At 44.0% G+C, this 12,091-nt stretch overlaps 1 protein-coding gene, 1 long non-coding RNA gene and 26 other non-coding genes across 29 annotated transcripts in view; all 28 read left to right on the top strand.

Annotated features, from left to right (window-relative positions):
* itpr3 (inositol 1,4,5-trisphosphate receptor, type 3) overlaps nucleotides 1–12,091 on the top strand; it is a 75,572-nt gene that overhangs the window by 30,114 nt on the left and 33,367 nt on the right. The window lies entirely within an intron of this gene.
* trnak-uuu (transfer RNA lysine (anticodon UUU)) lies at nucleotides 462–534 on the top strand. The gene has a single exon. It is a non-coding gene; the product is annotated as a tRNA-Lys (tRNA).
* On the top strand, nucleotides 742–814 carry trnak-uuu (transfer RNA lysine (anticodon UUU)). Its single transcript has one exon. It is a non-coding gene; the product is annotated as a tRNA-Lys (tRNA).
* Nucleotides 1,093–1,165, top strand: trnak-uuu (transfer RNA lysine (anticodon UUU)). Its single transcript has one exon. It is a non-coding gene; the product is annotated as a tRNA-Lys (tRNA).
* On the top strand, nucleotides 1,410–1,482 carry trnak-uuu (transfer RNA lysine (anticodon UUU)). Its single transcript has one exon. It is a non-coding gene; the product is annotated as a tRNA-Lys (tRNA).
* Nucleotides 1,760–1,832, top strand: trnak-uuu (transfer RNA lysine (anticodon UUU)). The gene has a single exon. It is a non-coding gene; the product is annotated as a tRNA-Lys (tRNA).
* LOC141773138 (uncharacterized) lies at nucleotides 2,308–3,834 on the top strand. The gene is made up of 4 exons (XR_012595019.1): nucleotides 2,308–2,423; nucleotides 3,171–3,274; nucleotides 3,448–3,548; nucleotides 3,696–3,834. It is a non-coding gene; the product is annotated as an uncharacterized LOC141773138 (long non-coding RNA).
* Nucleotides 5,057–5,129, top strand: trnak-uuu (transfer RNA lysine (anticodon UUU)). Its single transcript has one exon. It is a non-coding gene; the product is annotated as a tRNA-Lys (tRNA).
* Nucleotides 5,407–5,479, top strand: trnak-uuu (transfer RNA lysine (anticodon UUU)). Its single transcript has one exon. It is a non-coding gene; the product is annotated as a tRNA-Lys (tRNA).
* trnak-uuu (transfer RNA lysine (anticodon UUU)) lies at nucleotides 5,759–5,831 on the top strand. The gene has a single exon. It is a non-coding gene; the product is annotated as a tRNA-Lys (tRNA).
* Nucleotides 6,110–6,182, top strand: trnak-uuu (transfer RNA lysine (anticodon UUU)). Its single transcript has one exon. It is a non-coding gene; the product is annotated as a tRNA-Lys (tRNA).
* trnak-uuu (transfer RNA lysine (anticodon UUU)) lies at nucleotides 6,461–6,533 on the top strand. Its single transcript has one exon. It is a non-coding gene; the product is annotated as a tRNA-Lys (tRNA).
* On the top strand, nucleotides 6,812–6,884 carry trnak-uuu (transfer RNA lysine (anticodon UUU)). The gene has a single exon. It is a non-coding gene; the product is annotated as a tRNA-Lys (tRNA).
* trnak-uuu (transfer RNA lysine (anticodon UUU)) lies at nucleotides 7,129–7,201 on the top strand. The gene has a single exon. It is a non-coding gene; the product is annotated as a tRNA-Lys (tRNA).
* Nucleotides 7,480–7,552, top strand: trnak-uuu (transfer RNA lysine (anticodon UUU)). Its single transcript has one exon. It is a non-coding gene; the product is annotated as a tRNA-Lys (tRNA).
* On the top strand, nucleotides 7,831–7,903 carry trnak-uuu (transfer RNA lysine (anticodon UUU)). The gene has a single exon. It is a non-coding gene; the product is annotated as a tRNA-Lys (tRNA).
* On the top strand, nucleotides 8,181–8,253 carry trnak-uuu (transfer RNA lysine (anticodon UUU)). The gene has a single exon. It is a non-coding gene; the product is annotated as a tRNA-Lys (tRNA).
* On the top strand, nucleotides 8,531–8,603 carry trnak-uuu (transfer RNA lysine (anticodon UUU)). Its single transcript has one exon. It is a non-coding gene; the product is annotated as a tRNA-Lys (tRNA).
* Nucleotides 8,882–8,954, top strand: trnak-uuu (transfer RNA lysine (anticodon UUU)). The gene has a single exon. It is a non-coding gene; the product is annotated as a tRNA-Lys (tRNA).
* Nucleotides 9,233–9,305, top strand: trnak-uuu (transfer RNA lysine (anticodon UUU)). Its single transcript has one exon. It is a non-coding gene; the product is annotated as a tRNA-Lys (tRNA).
* trnak-uuu (transfer RNA lysine (anticodon UUU)) lies at nucleotides 9,550–9,622 on the top strand. The gene has a single exon. It is a non-coding gene; the product is annotated as a tRNA-Lys (tRNA).
* Nucleotides 9,900–9,972, top strand: trnak-uuu (transfer RNA lysine (anticodon UUU)). The gene has a single exon. It is a non-coding gene; the product is annotated as a tRNA-Lys (tRNA).
* trnak-uuu (transfer RNA lysine (anticodon UUU)) lies at nucleotides 10,252–10,324 on the top strand. The gene has a single exon. It is a non-coding gene; the product is annotated as a tRNA-Lys (tRNA).
* Nucleotides 10,603–10,675, top strand: trnak-uuu (transfer RNA lysine (anticodon UUU)). Its single transcript has one exon. It is a non-coding gene; the product is annotated as a tRNA-Lys (tRNA).
* On the top strand, nucleotides 10,920–10,992 carry trnak-uuu (transfer RNA lysine (anticodon UUU)). The gene has a single exon. It is a non-coding gene; the product is annotated as a tRNA-Lys (tRNA).
* On the top strand, nucleotides 11,270–11,342 carry trnak-uuu (transfer RNA lysine (anticodon UUU)). The gene has a single exon. It is a non-coding gene; the product is annotated as a tRNA-Lys (tRNA).
* Nucleotides 11,620–11,692, top strand: trnak-uuu (transfer RNA lysine (anticodon UUU)). Its single transcript has one exon. It is a non-coding gene; the product is annotated as a tRNA-Lys (tRNA).
* Nucleotides 11,972–12,044, top strand: trnak-uuu (transfer RNA lysine (anticodon UUU)). Its single transcript has one exon. It is a non-coding gene; the product is annotated as a tRNA-Lys (tRNA).

Here is a 12,091-nt window from a genome sequence, read left to right as displayed (position 1 = left end):
AATATGGGTTATTAACCACATATTTGTGTCTCTGTTTTATGGGTTCACCGGCTCAAACTTCCCAAGAGATTTTGTACAAACGTTTGATCAGGTTTCATCCAGAGGATAGGTTCTTCAAAGTCGGTAGAACATCAGACTTTTAATCTGAGGGTCCAGGGTTCAAGTCCCTGTTCAGGCGTCAAATTTATTGTAGGTATGACATGTCTGTGGTGCTCAGTATTGTCGCCATTACCGGAAGTCTTCTGTGTGCTTATGACCATAACTTGGTAGTACATTTGGGCAAGGCTCAGCACTTCCAGACCACCCAGAACCATAAGTGCTACTACCAGATGTCTTCAACGGCCCTTTTATTATGACACTTTAACTCAGACTTAAACACATACAGTATATGTCACTCTGTTTTATGGATTCACCGGCTCATACTTGGCCTGAGTCTTCGTCCAGATGAGGGGTTTCTCGATGCCTGGATAGCTCAGTGAGTAGAGCATTAGACTTTTAATCTGAGGGTCCAGGGTTCAAGTCCCTGTTCAGGTGTCAAATTTAATCTGGTTACTTGTGCATTTGGGCAAGACTCAGCAATTTCAGTCCTCCCGGGAACATAAGTGCTACGTCCAGAAGTCTTCAATGCCCCTTTTAGTAGGACACTTTCACTCAGACTTAAACACATATTTTTGTCTCTGTTTTATGGATTCACCGGCTCAAACTTCGGTGACGTTTCGTCCAGAGGATAGTCTTTTTGAAGCCTGGATAGCTCAGTCGGTAGAGCATCAGACTTTTAATCTGAGGGTCCAGGGTTCAAGTCCCTGTTCAGGCGTCAACTTTATTGGGGGTATGACATGTCTGTGGTGCTCAGTATTGTTGCCATTACTGGAAGTCTAATATCTGCTTATGGCCATGAGTTACTTGTGCATTTGGGCAAGACTCAGCAATTTCAGTCGTCCCGGGAACATAAGTGCTACTTCCAGAAGTCTTCAATGCCCCTTTTAGTAGGACACTTTCACTCAGACTTAAACACATATTTTTGTCTCTGTTTTATGGATTCACCGGCTCAAACTTCGGGTGACCTTTCGTCCAGAGGATAGTCTTTTTGAAGCCTGGATAGCTCAGTCGGTAGAGCATCAGACTTTTAATCTGAGGGTCCAGGGTTCAAGTCCCTGTTCAGGCGTCAAGTTTAATCTGGTTATGCTATGTCTGTAGTGCTCACTAATGGAGGTCTGCACTAGGCTTGTGGTCATGACTGAGTTGTGCATCTGGGAAAGGCTCAGCACTTCCAGACCACCTGGGAACATGCCTGTTACTTCCAGAATTCTTGAGAGCACCTTTTATAAGGACACTTAGCACACTCTGTTTTATGGATTCACCGGCTCATACTTCAGGTCAGTTTTCGTCCAGAGGATTGGTCTCTCGAAGCCTGGATAGCTCAGTCGGTAGAGCATCAGACTTTTAATCTGAGGGTCCAGGGTTCAAGTCCCTGTTCAGGCGTGAACTTTATTGGGGGTATGACATGTCTGTGGTGCTCAGTATTGTTGCCATTACTGGATGTCTTATGTCTGCTAATGGCCATGACTTACTTGTGCATTTGGGCAAGACTCAGCAATTTCAGTCCTCCCAGGACCATCAGTGCTAATTCCAGAAGTCTTCAATGCCCCTTTTAGTAGGACACTTTCACTCAGACTTAAACACATATTTTTGTCTCTGTTTTATGGATTCACCGGCTCAAACTTCGGTGACGTTTCGTCCAGAGGGTTGTCTTTTCGAAGCCTGGATAGCTCAGTCGGTAGAGCATCAGACTTTTAATCTGAGGGTCCAGGGTTCAAGTCCCTGTTCAGGCGTGAACTTTATTGGGGGTATGACATGTCTGTGGTGCTCAGTGTTGTTAACATTACTGGAAGTCTAATGTCTGCTAATGGCCATGACTTACTTGTGCATTTGGGCAAGACTCAGCAATTTCAGTCCTCCCGGGAATATAAGTGCTACGTCCAGAAGTCTTCAATGCCCCCTTTAGTAGGACACTTTCACTCAGACTTAAACACATATTTTTTTCTCTGTTTTATGGATTCACCGGCTCATACTTCGGGTGACTTTTCGTCCAGAGGATGTGTCTCTCGAAGCCTGGATTGCGGTAGCGGGAGAGGGATAGAGTGGGTCTGCCGACCAATCAGCTTCCAGGATTTCCATTTTCTGTAGACAAATCATGTGGCGGCTTTCCATTTTCAATACCGACGTCATCCATTTTCACCGCGGATACAGCCAATCGGAGCTCTGGATTCCATTTTCAGGCAACGAATCGTGTGGCTGATCTCCGCCACGTCATCCATTTTTGAATAGCCAATCACAGCCGTCCCAGCGGACGCGATGCGGAGGAGGGACTTTTGAACTATTCACTGCCGTCGTCGCAGAAACGCCTATTCAGCTACAGACAGGTAAATGTCATTATTAACATTATATTCAGCTACAGACAGGTAAATGTCATTATTAACATTACGTAACAGTGATATTGGGTTCTCTTAGACAATACGGATTAAACGTGTTTTAGCTTTCTGGCGTTTTTTAATGTGGGCTGATTAAGAGTCGCTGTGAAATCAATGAATAGGTTTGTAATGTTACTCTGTCTAAGCTAGCCTGGCTTTAATTATGTTAGCTAGACTTGGTGAATAAGTTATCAATCACTTTATCATCTGTTCAGAGCTCTGATCATTATGCTGAGGCTACGTTACAGTTACAGTTACATAGAGGTAACGTTACTCCTACTGTATGAGCTCCTCAGCGTTGTTAAACTACCACAGTCACTTCTTTTAGCTCAGACAGGTAACTGTAAGATAACTGTGGTGTTATATTAATGATTATATGATCATAAACGTTATGTTAATACTAAAGCTATATATACATATACAGTATGACTGCTACTGTTTAGCTTCTTAACGTTGTGAAACAAAGTTTACTATCACAGTCACTGTTTTTAGCTCAGACAGGTAACTGTCAGATAACTGCTGTGTTATATTAATGTTCATGATTCATGATTATATGATCATAAACGTTATATTAAACGTTCATACTTAAGTTATATAAACATGACTGTAGTTTGCAAGGTTTTTCAAGGTAAAAGAAACATAATTATCATATGTGTGAAATTGTTTCTACATATAAGTTTGATTTCAATGTCTGTTTAGACTTCTCCAGGCTGTCAGTCATCCTGCATCCTCTGCCCCAGAAGCTCAGCCTGCAGTCCAGTCTGAATCCTCACCTGGTGTCTCAGGTGGCAGAAATACAGTTGGTAAGTAATGTTTACATAAACCTCACAACAAAGCAATAGTAACAGTTGGGTCGAATCTATTTAACATACAACCGACAGCATACGGACATTAAGACACTATATGTTACATGTAGTGTAATTTCACAGCAGTTTATCCTGTTTATTTGCTTACTGATGACAAATTGTATGTTTAGGGGACGGGCATGGTGTGCCAGGTATGGATCGGGTTGACAGCCTTGCAGAGCACCTGGTAGAACTGAGGACACAGACCTCCATGACTCTCAGCAACCAGCAGGTTAGTAATATCTGTAATTTGGAATACCATGCTTAGTCCAAAAAGAATAAGACAATGTTGTTGTTTTCATTTCATTAATTACTCACATAAGCCTGTTGTGTGAATAAATATTCAGTCTCTGTTGTTCTTTTCATGTTTCTTTATAAGGGAAGCACAATTGTGGCCCTGTAGCAAAACCTGCTGGACGTTGACAGAGGGCCCAGCAATCTACAGTGGGCTGGTCACTGCCGGAGGCCCCGCTGGAGTCTGAGCTGAAGGAGTTTCTGGTGAATCTGTGTGCTGTAAATCATTCTGTCTGATGTTGCAGGGAGTCAGACCCAATGACAAACATTAAGAATAGTATTATCTTCTTCAAATTATTTGTTCTTGTTGTTTCACGTGTTCCAGGCCCAAAGACAATAAAGTTAAAGCTTTAATATCATTACTGTCTCAATTCATGTGTATTCCTATGGTTATTTTTTTAATTAATTACACACAGCAAGTCCATCCCAATATTGCTCAACTATTCTCCAGTACATTATGATTTATTCTACTAACATTTTGACCTATCTTGCCTAACAGTTCATTAATCAGTCATAAGGAGGATGTATGCAATAATATTAAGCGTCTTTGAGATTACTAAAAAGCGCTATATAAATCTAATATATTATTATTATTATTATTATTATAATAATGCAAAACATCATCATGGATGATAATGTTTTGTATATTTGTTATCTGTAGTAATCTACCAGTTATATGACTGTATAAGGAAACCTGAACGATTTTCAATATTAATGTATTAGTTGCAGTGCACAAGTCTTGCATTAAAATTATATCTTGAGTCAATTCAAGTTTACACGAGCAACACAAACTATTTTTTACTGCATATTATAAACTTCGACCCTGCCGGAGACGAGATTCGAACTGCCTCTCAAGTGGACATGTATTGTTCCCCCCGAAAAGCACAAAAAATAATGTTTTTATTCTTTAACAAAAATACTATGGTGTATAAAGACTTCAAAACACCATGTGGGTGAAAATAAGAGCTACAGAATTGTGTTTTCCTCTCTCTTTCTCTCTTTTTCTTTCTTTTCCTCTCTTTTCCTCCTCTTTTCCTCTCCCCCCTTTCTCCCCCTTTTTCCACCTTCTTCCCCCGCCCACCCACACTATTGTTCCCCAGCTTTTGCGGAGTCGGTAGAGCATCAGACTTTTAATCTGAGGGTCCAGGGTTCAAGTCCCTGTTCAGGCGTGAACTTTATTGGGGGTATGACATGTCTGTGGTGCTCAGTATTGTTGCCATTACTGGATGTCTTATGTCTGCTTATGGCCATGACTTACTTGTGCATTTGGGCAAGACTCAGCAATTTCAGTCCTCCCGGGACCATAAGTGCTAATTCCAGAAGTCTTCAATGCCCCTTTTAGTAGGACACTTTCACTCAGACTTAAACACATATTTTTGTCTCTGTTTTATGGATTCACCGGCTCAAACTTCGGTGACGTTTCGTCCAGAGGGTTGTCTTTTTGAAGCCTGGATAGCTCAGTCGGTAGAGCATCAGACTTTTAATCTGAGGGTCCAGGGTTCAAGTCCCTGTTCAGGCGTGAACTTTATTGGGGGTATGACATGTCTGTGGTGCTCAGTATTGTTGCCATTACTGGATGTCTTATGTCTGCTAATGGCCATGACTTACTTGTGCATTTGGGCAAGACTCAGCAATTTCAGTCCTCCCGGGAATATAAGTGCTACGTCCAGAAGTCTTCAATGCCCCCTTTAGTAGGACATTTTCACTCAGACTTAAACACATATTTTTTTCTCTGTTTTATGGATTCACCGGCTCAAACTTCGGTGACTTTTCGTCCAGAGGATGGGTCTCTCGAAGCCTGGATAGCTCAGTCGGTAGAGCATCAGACTTTTAATCTGAGGGTCCAGGGTTCAAGTCCCTGTTCAGGCGTCAACTTTGTTGGGGGTATGACATGTCTGTGGTGCTCAGTATTGTCGCCATTACCGGAAGTCTTCTGTGTGCTTATGACCATAACTTGGTAGTGCATTTGGACAAGGCTCAGCATTTCCAGACCACCCGGGACCATAAGTGCTACTTCCAGAAGTCTTCAATGCCCCTTTTTTTTAGGATGCTTTCCCTCAGACTTAAACACATATATGTCACTCTGTTTTATGGATTTACCGGCTCATACTTGGGGTCAGTCTTCATACAGAAGATTGGTCACTCGAAGCCTGGATAGCTCAGTCGGTAGAGCATCAGACTTTTAATCTGAGGGTCCAGGGTTCAAGTCCCTGTTCAGGCGTGAACTTTATTGGGGGTATGACATGTCTGTGGTGCTCAGTATTGTTGCCATTACTGGAAGTCTTATGTCTGCTTATGGCCATGACTTACTTGTGCATTTGGGCAAGACTCAGCAATTTCAGTCCTCCCGGGAACATAAGTGCTACTTCCAGAAGTCTTCAATGCCCCTTTTAGTAGGACACTTTCACTCAGATTTAAACACATATTTTTTTCTCTGTTTTATGGATTCACCGGCTCATACTTCGGGTGACTTTTCGTCCAGAGGATGGGTCTCTCGAAGCCTGGATAGCTCAGTCGGTAGAGCATCAGACTTTTAATCTGAGGGTCCAGAGATTAAGTCACTGTTCAGGCGTCAACTTTTTGGGGGGTATGACATGTCTGTGGTACTCAGTATTGTCGCCATTACCAGAAGTCTTCTGTGTGCTTATGACCATAACTTGGTAGTGCATTTGGACAAGGCTCAGCACTTCCAGACCACCCGGGACCATAAGTGCTACTTCCAGAAGTCTTCAATGCCCCTTTTTTTAGGATGCTTTCCCTCAGACTTAAACACATATATGTCACTCTGTTTTATGGATTTACCGGCTCATACTTGGGGTCAGTCTTCGTACAGAAGATTGGTCTCTCGAAGCCTGGATAGCTCAGTCGGTAGAGCATCAGACTTTTAATCTGAGGGTCCAGGGTTCAAGTCCCTGTTCAGGCGTGAACTTTATTGGGGGTATGACATGTCTGTGGTGCTCAGTATTGTTGCCATTACTGGAAGTCTAATATCTGATTATGGCCATGAGTTACTTGTGCATTTGGGCAAGACTCAGCGATTTCAGTCGTCCCGGGAACATAAGTGCTACTTCCAGAAGTCTTCAATGCCCCTTTTAGTAGGACACTTTCACTCAGACTTAAACACATATTTTTGTCTCTGTTTTATTGATTCACCGGCTCAAACTTCGGGTGACCTTTCGTCCAGAGGATAGTCTTTTTGAAGCCTGGATAGCTCAGTCGGTAGAGCATCAGACTTTTAATCTGAGGGTCCAGGGTTCAAGTCCCTGTTCAGGCGTCAAGTTTAATCTGGTTATGCTATGTCTGTAGTGCTCACTAATGGAGGTCTGCACTAGGCTTGTGGTCATGACTGAGTTGTGCATCTGGGAAAGGCTCAGCACTTCCAGACCACCTGGGAACATGCCTGTTACTTCCAGAATTCTTGAGAGCACCTTTTATAAGGACACTTAGCACACTCTGTTTTATGGATTCACCGGCTCATACTTCAGGTCAGTTTTCGTCCAGAGGATTGGTCTCTCGAAGCCTGGATAGCTCAGTCGGTAGAGCATCAGACTTTTAATCTGAGGGTCCAGGGTTCAAGTCCCTGTTCAGGCGTGAACTTTATTGGGGGTATGACATGTCTGTGGTGCTCAGTATTGTTGCCATTACTGGATGTCTTATGTCTGCTTATGGCCATGACTTACTTGTGCATTTGGGCAAGACTCAGCAATTTCAGTCCTCCCGGGACCATAAGTGCTAATTCCAGAAGTCTTCAATGCCCCTTTTAGTAGGACACTTTCACTCAGACTTAAACACATATTTTTTTCTCTGTTTTATGGATTCACCGGCTCATACTTCGGGTGACTTTTCGTCCAGAGGATGGGTCTCTCGAAGCCTGGATAGCTCAGTCGGTAGAGCATCAGACTTTTAATCTGAGGGTCCGGGGTTCAAGTCCCTGTTTAGGCGTCAACTTTGTTGGGGGTATGACATGTCTGTGGTGCTCAGTATTGTCGCCATTACCAGAAGTCTTCTGTGTGCTTATGACCATAACTTGGTAGTGCATTTGGACAAGGCTCAGCACTTCCAGACCACCCGGGACCATAAGTGCTACTTCCAAAAGTCTTCAATGCCCCTTTTAGTAGGACACTTTCACTCAGATTTAAACACATATTTTTTTCTCTTTTTTATGGATTCACCGGCTCATACTTCGGATGACTTTTCGTCCAGAGGATGTGTCTCTCGAAGCCTGGATAGCTCAGTCGGTAGAGCATCAGACTTTTAATCTGAGGGTCCAGGGTTCAAGTCCCTGTTCAGGCGTGAACTTTATTGGGGGTATGACATGTCTGTGGTGCTCAGTATTGTTGCCATTACTGGATGTCTTATGTCTGCTTATGGCCATGACTTACTTGTGCATTTGGGCAAGACTCAGCAATTTCAGTCCTCCCGGGACCATAAGTGCTAATTCCAGAAGTCTTCAATGCCCCTTTTAGTAGGACACTTTCACTCAGACTTAAACACATATTTTTGTCTCTGTTTTATGGATTCACCGGCTCAAACTTCGGTGACGTTTCGTCCAGAGGGTTGTCTTTTCGAAGCCTGGATAGCTCAGTCGGTAGAGCATCAGACTTTTAATGTGAGGGTCCAGGGTTCAAGTCCCTGTTCAGGCGTGAACTTTATTGGGGGTATGACATGTCTGTGGTGCTCAGTGTTGTTAACATTACTGGAAGTCTAATGTCTGCTAATGGCCATGACTTACTTGTGCATTTGGGCAAGACTCAGCAATTTCAGTCCTCCCGGGAATATAAGTGCTACGTCCAGAAGTCTTCAATGCCCCCTTTAGTAGGACACTTTCACTCAGACTTAAACACATATTTTTTTCTCTGTTTTATGGATTCACCGGCTCAAACTTCGGTGACTTTTCGTCCAGAGGATGGGTCTCTCGAAACCTGGATAGCTCAGTCGGTAGAGCATCAGACTTTTAATCTGAGGGTCCAGAGATTAAGTCACTGTTCAGGCGTCAACTTTTTGGGGGGTATGACATGTCTGTGGTACTCAGTATTGTCGCCATTACCAGAAGTCTTCTGTGTGCTTATGACCATAACTTGGTAGTGCATTTGGACAAGGCTCAGCACTTCCAGACCACCCGGGACCATAAGTGCTACTTCCAGAAGTCTTCAATGCCCCTTTTTTTAGGATGCTTTCCCTCAGACTTAAACACATATATGTCACTCTGTTTTATGGATTTACCGGCTCATACTTGGGGTCAGTCTTCGTACAGAAGATTGGTCTCTCGAAGCCTGGATAGCTCAGTCGGTAGAGCATCAGACTTTTAATCTGAGGGTCCAGGGTTCAAGTCCCTGTTCAGGCGTGAACTTTATTGGGGGTATGACATGTCTGTGGTGCTCAGTATTGTTGCCATTACTGGAAGTCTAATATCTGATTATGGCCATGAGTTACTTGTGCATTTGGGCAAGACTCAGCGATTTCAGTCGTCCCGGGAACATAAGTGCTACTTCCAGAAGTCTTCAATGCCCCTTTTAGTAGGACACTTTCACTCAGACTTAAACACATATTTTTGTCTCTGTTTTATTGATTCACCGGCTCAAACTTCGGGTGACCTTTCGTCCAGAGGATAGTCTTTTTGAAGCCTGGATAGCTCAGTCGGTAGAGCATCAGACTTTTAATCTGAGGGTCCAGGGTTCAAGTCCCTGTTCAGGCGTCAAGTTTAATCTGGTTATGCTATGTCTGTAGTGCTCACTAATGGAGGTCTGCACTAGGCTTGTGGTCATGACTGAGTTGTGCATCTGGGAAAGGCTCAGCACTTCCAGACCACCTGGGAACATGCCTGTTACTTCCAGAATTCTTGAGAGCACCTTTTATAAGGACACTTAGCACACTCTGTTTTATGGATTCACCGGCTCATACTTCAGGTCAGTTTTCGTCCAGAGGATTGGTCTCTCGAAGCCTGGATAGCTCAGTCGGTAGAGCATCAGACTTTTAATCTGAGGGTCCAGGGTTCAAGTCCCTGTTCAGGCGTGAACTTTATTGGGGGTATGACATGTCTGTGGTGCTCAGTATTGTTGCCATTACTGGATGTCTTATGTCTGCTAATGGCCATGACTTACTTGTGCATTTGGGCAAGACTCGGCAATTTCAGTCCTTCCGGGACCATAAGTGCTAATTCCAGAAGTCTTCAATGCCCCTTTTAGTAGGACACTTTCACTCAGACTTAAACACATATTTTTGTCTCTGTTTTATGGATTCACCGGCTCAAACTTCGGTGACTTTTCGTCCAGAGGATGGGTCTCTCGAAGCCTGGATAGCTCAGTCGGTAGAGCATCAGACTTTTAATCTGAGGGTCCAGGGTTCAAGTCCCTGTTCAGGTGTCAACTTTGTTGGGGGTATGACATGTCTGTGGTGCTCAGTATTGTCGCCATTACCGGAAGTCTTCTGTTTGCTTATGACCATAACTTGGTAGTGCATTTGGACAAGGCTCAGCATTTCCAGACCACCCGGGACCATAAGTGCTACTTCCAGAAGTCTTCAATGCCCCTTTTTTTTAGGATGCTTTCCCTCAGACTTAAACACATATATGTCACTCTGTTTTATGGATTTACCGGCTCATACTTGGGGTCAGTCTTCGTACAGAAGATTGGTCTCTCGAAGCCTGGATAGCTCAGTCGGTAGAGCATCAGACTTTTAATCTGAGGGTCCGGGGTTCAAGTCCCTGTTCAGGCGTGAACTTTATTGGGGGTATGACATGTCTGTGGTGCTCAGTATTGTTGCCATTACTGGAAGTCTAATATCTGATTATGGCCATGAGTTACTTGTGCATTTGGGCAAGACTCAGCGATTTCAGTCGTCCCGGGAACATAAGTGCTACTTCCAGAAGTCTTCAATGCCCCTTTTAGTAGGACACTTTCACTCAGACTTAAACACATATTTTTGTCTCTGTTTTATTGATTCACCGGCTCAAACTTCGGGTGACCTTTCGTCCAGAGGATAGTCTTTTTGAAGCCTGGATAGCTCAGTCGGTAGAGCATCAGACTTTTAATCTGAGGGTCCAGGGTTCAAGTCCCTGTTCAGGCGTCAAGTTTAATCTGGTTATGCTATGTCTGTAGTGCTCACTAATGGAGGTCTGCACTAGGCTTGTGGTCATGACTGAGTTGTGCATCTGGGAAAGGCTCAGCACTTCCAGACCACCTGGGAACATGCCTGTTACTTCCAGAATTCTTGAGAGCACCTTTTATAAGGACACTTAGCACACTCTGTTTTATGGATTCACCGGCTCATACTTCAGGTCAGTTTTCGTCCAGAGGATTGGTCTCTCGAAGCCTGGATAGCTCAGTCGGTAGAGCATCAGACTTTTAATCTGAGGGTCCAGGGTTCAAGTCCCTGTTCAGGCGTGAACTTTATTGGGGGTATGACATGTCTGTGGTGCTCAGTATTGTTGCCATTACTGGATGTCTTATGTCTGCTTATGGCCATGACTTACTTGTGCATTTGGGCAAGACTCAGCAATTTCAGTCCTCCCGGGACCATAAGTGCTAATTCCAGAAGTCTTCAATGCCCCTTTTAGTAGGACACTTTCACTCAGACTTAAACACATATTTTTGTCTCTGTTTTATGGATTCACCGGCTCAAACTTCGGTGACGTTTCGTCCAGAGGGTTGTCTTTTTGAAGCCTGGATAGCTCAGTCGGTAGAGCATCAGACTTTTAATCTGAGGGTCCAGGGTTCAAGTCCCTGTTCAGGCGTGAACTTTATTGGGGGTATGACATGTCTGTGGTGCTCAGTATTGTTGCCATTACTGGATGTCTTATGTCTGCTAATGGCCATGACTTACTTGTGCATTTGGGCAAGACTCGGCAATTTCAGTCCTTCCGGGACCATAAGTGCTAATTCCAGAAGTCTTCAATGCCCCTTTTAGTAGGACACTTTCACTCAGACTTAAACACATATTTTTGTCTCTGTTTTATGGATTCACCGGCTCAAACTTCGGTGACTTTTCGTCCAGAGGATGGGTCTCTCGAAGCCTGGATAGCTCAGTCGGTAGAGCATCAGACTTTTAATCTGAGGGTCCAGGGTTCAAGTCCCTGTTCAGGTGTCAACTTTGTTGGGGGTATGACATGTCTGTGGTGCTCAGTATTGTCGCCATTACCGGAAGTCTTCTGTTTGCTTATGACCATAACTTGGTAGTGCATTTGGACAAGGCTCAGCATTTCCAGACCACCCGGGACCATAAGTGCTACTTCCAGAAGTCTTCAATGCCCCTTTTTTTTAGGATGCTTTCCCTCAGACTTAAACACATATATGTCACTCTGTTTTATGGATTTACCGGCTCATACTTGGGGTCAGTCTTCGTACAGAAGATTGGTCTCTCGAAGCCTGGATAGCTCAGTCGGTAGAGCATCAGACTTTTAATCTGAGGGTCCGGGGTTCAAGTCCCTGTTCAGGCGTGAACTTTATTGGGGGTATGACATGTCTGTGGTGCTCAGTATTGTTG

The sequence above is a fragment of the Sebastes fasciatus genome, chromosome 8 (genome assembly GCF_043250625.1).
Source record: "Sebastes fasciatus isolate fSebFas1 chromosome 8, fSebFas1.pri, whole genome shotgun sequence".
NCBI classification, from domain to species: domain Eukaryota; kingdom Metazoa; phylum Chordata; class Actinopteri; order Perciformes; family Sebastidae; genus Sebastes; species Sebastes fasciatus.
This window is presented reverse-complemented; position numbering and strand designations above follow the sequence as displayed.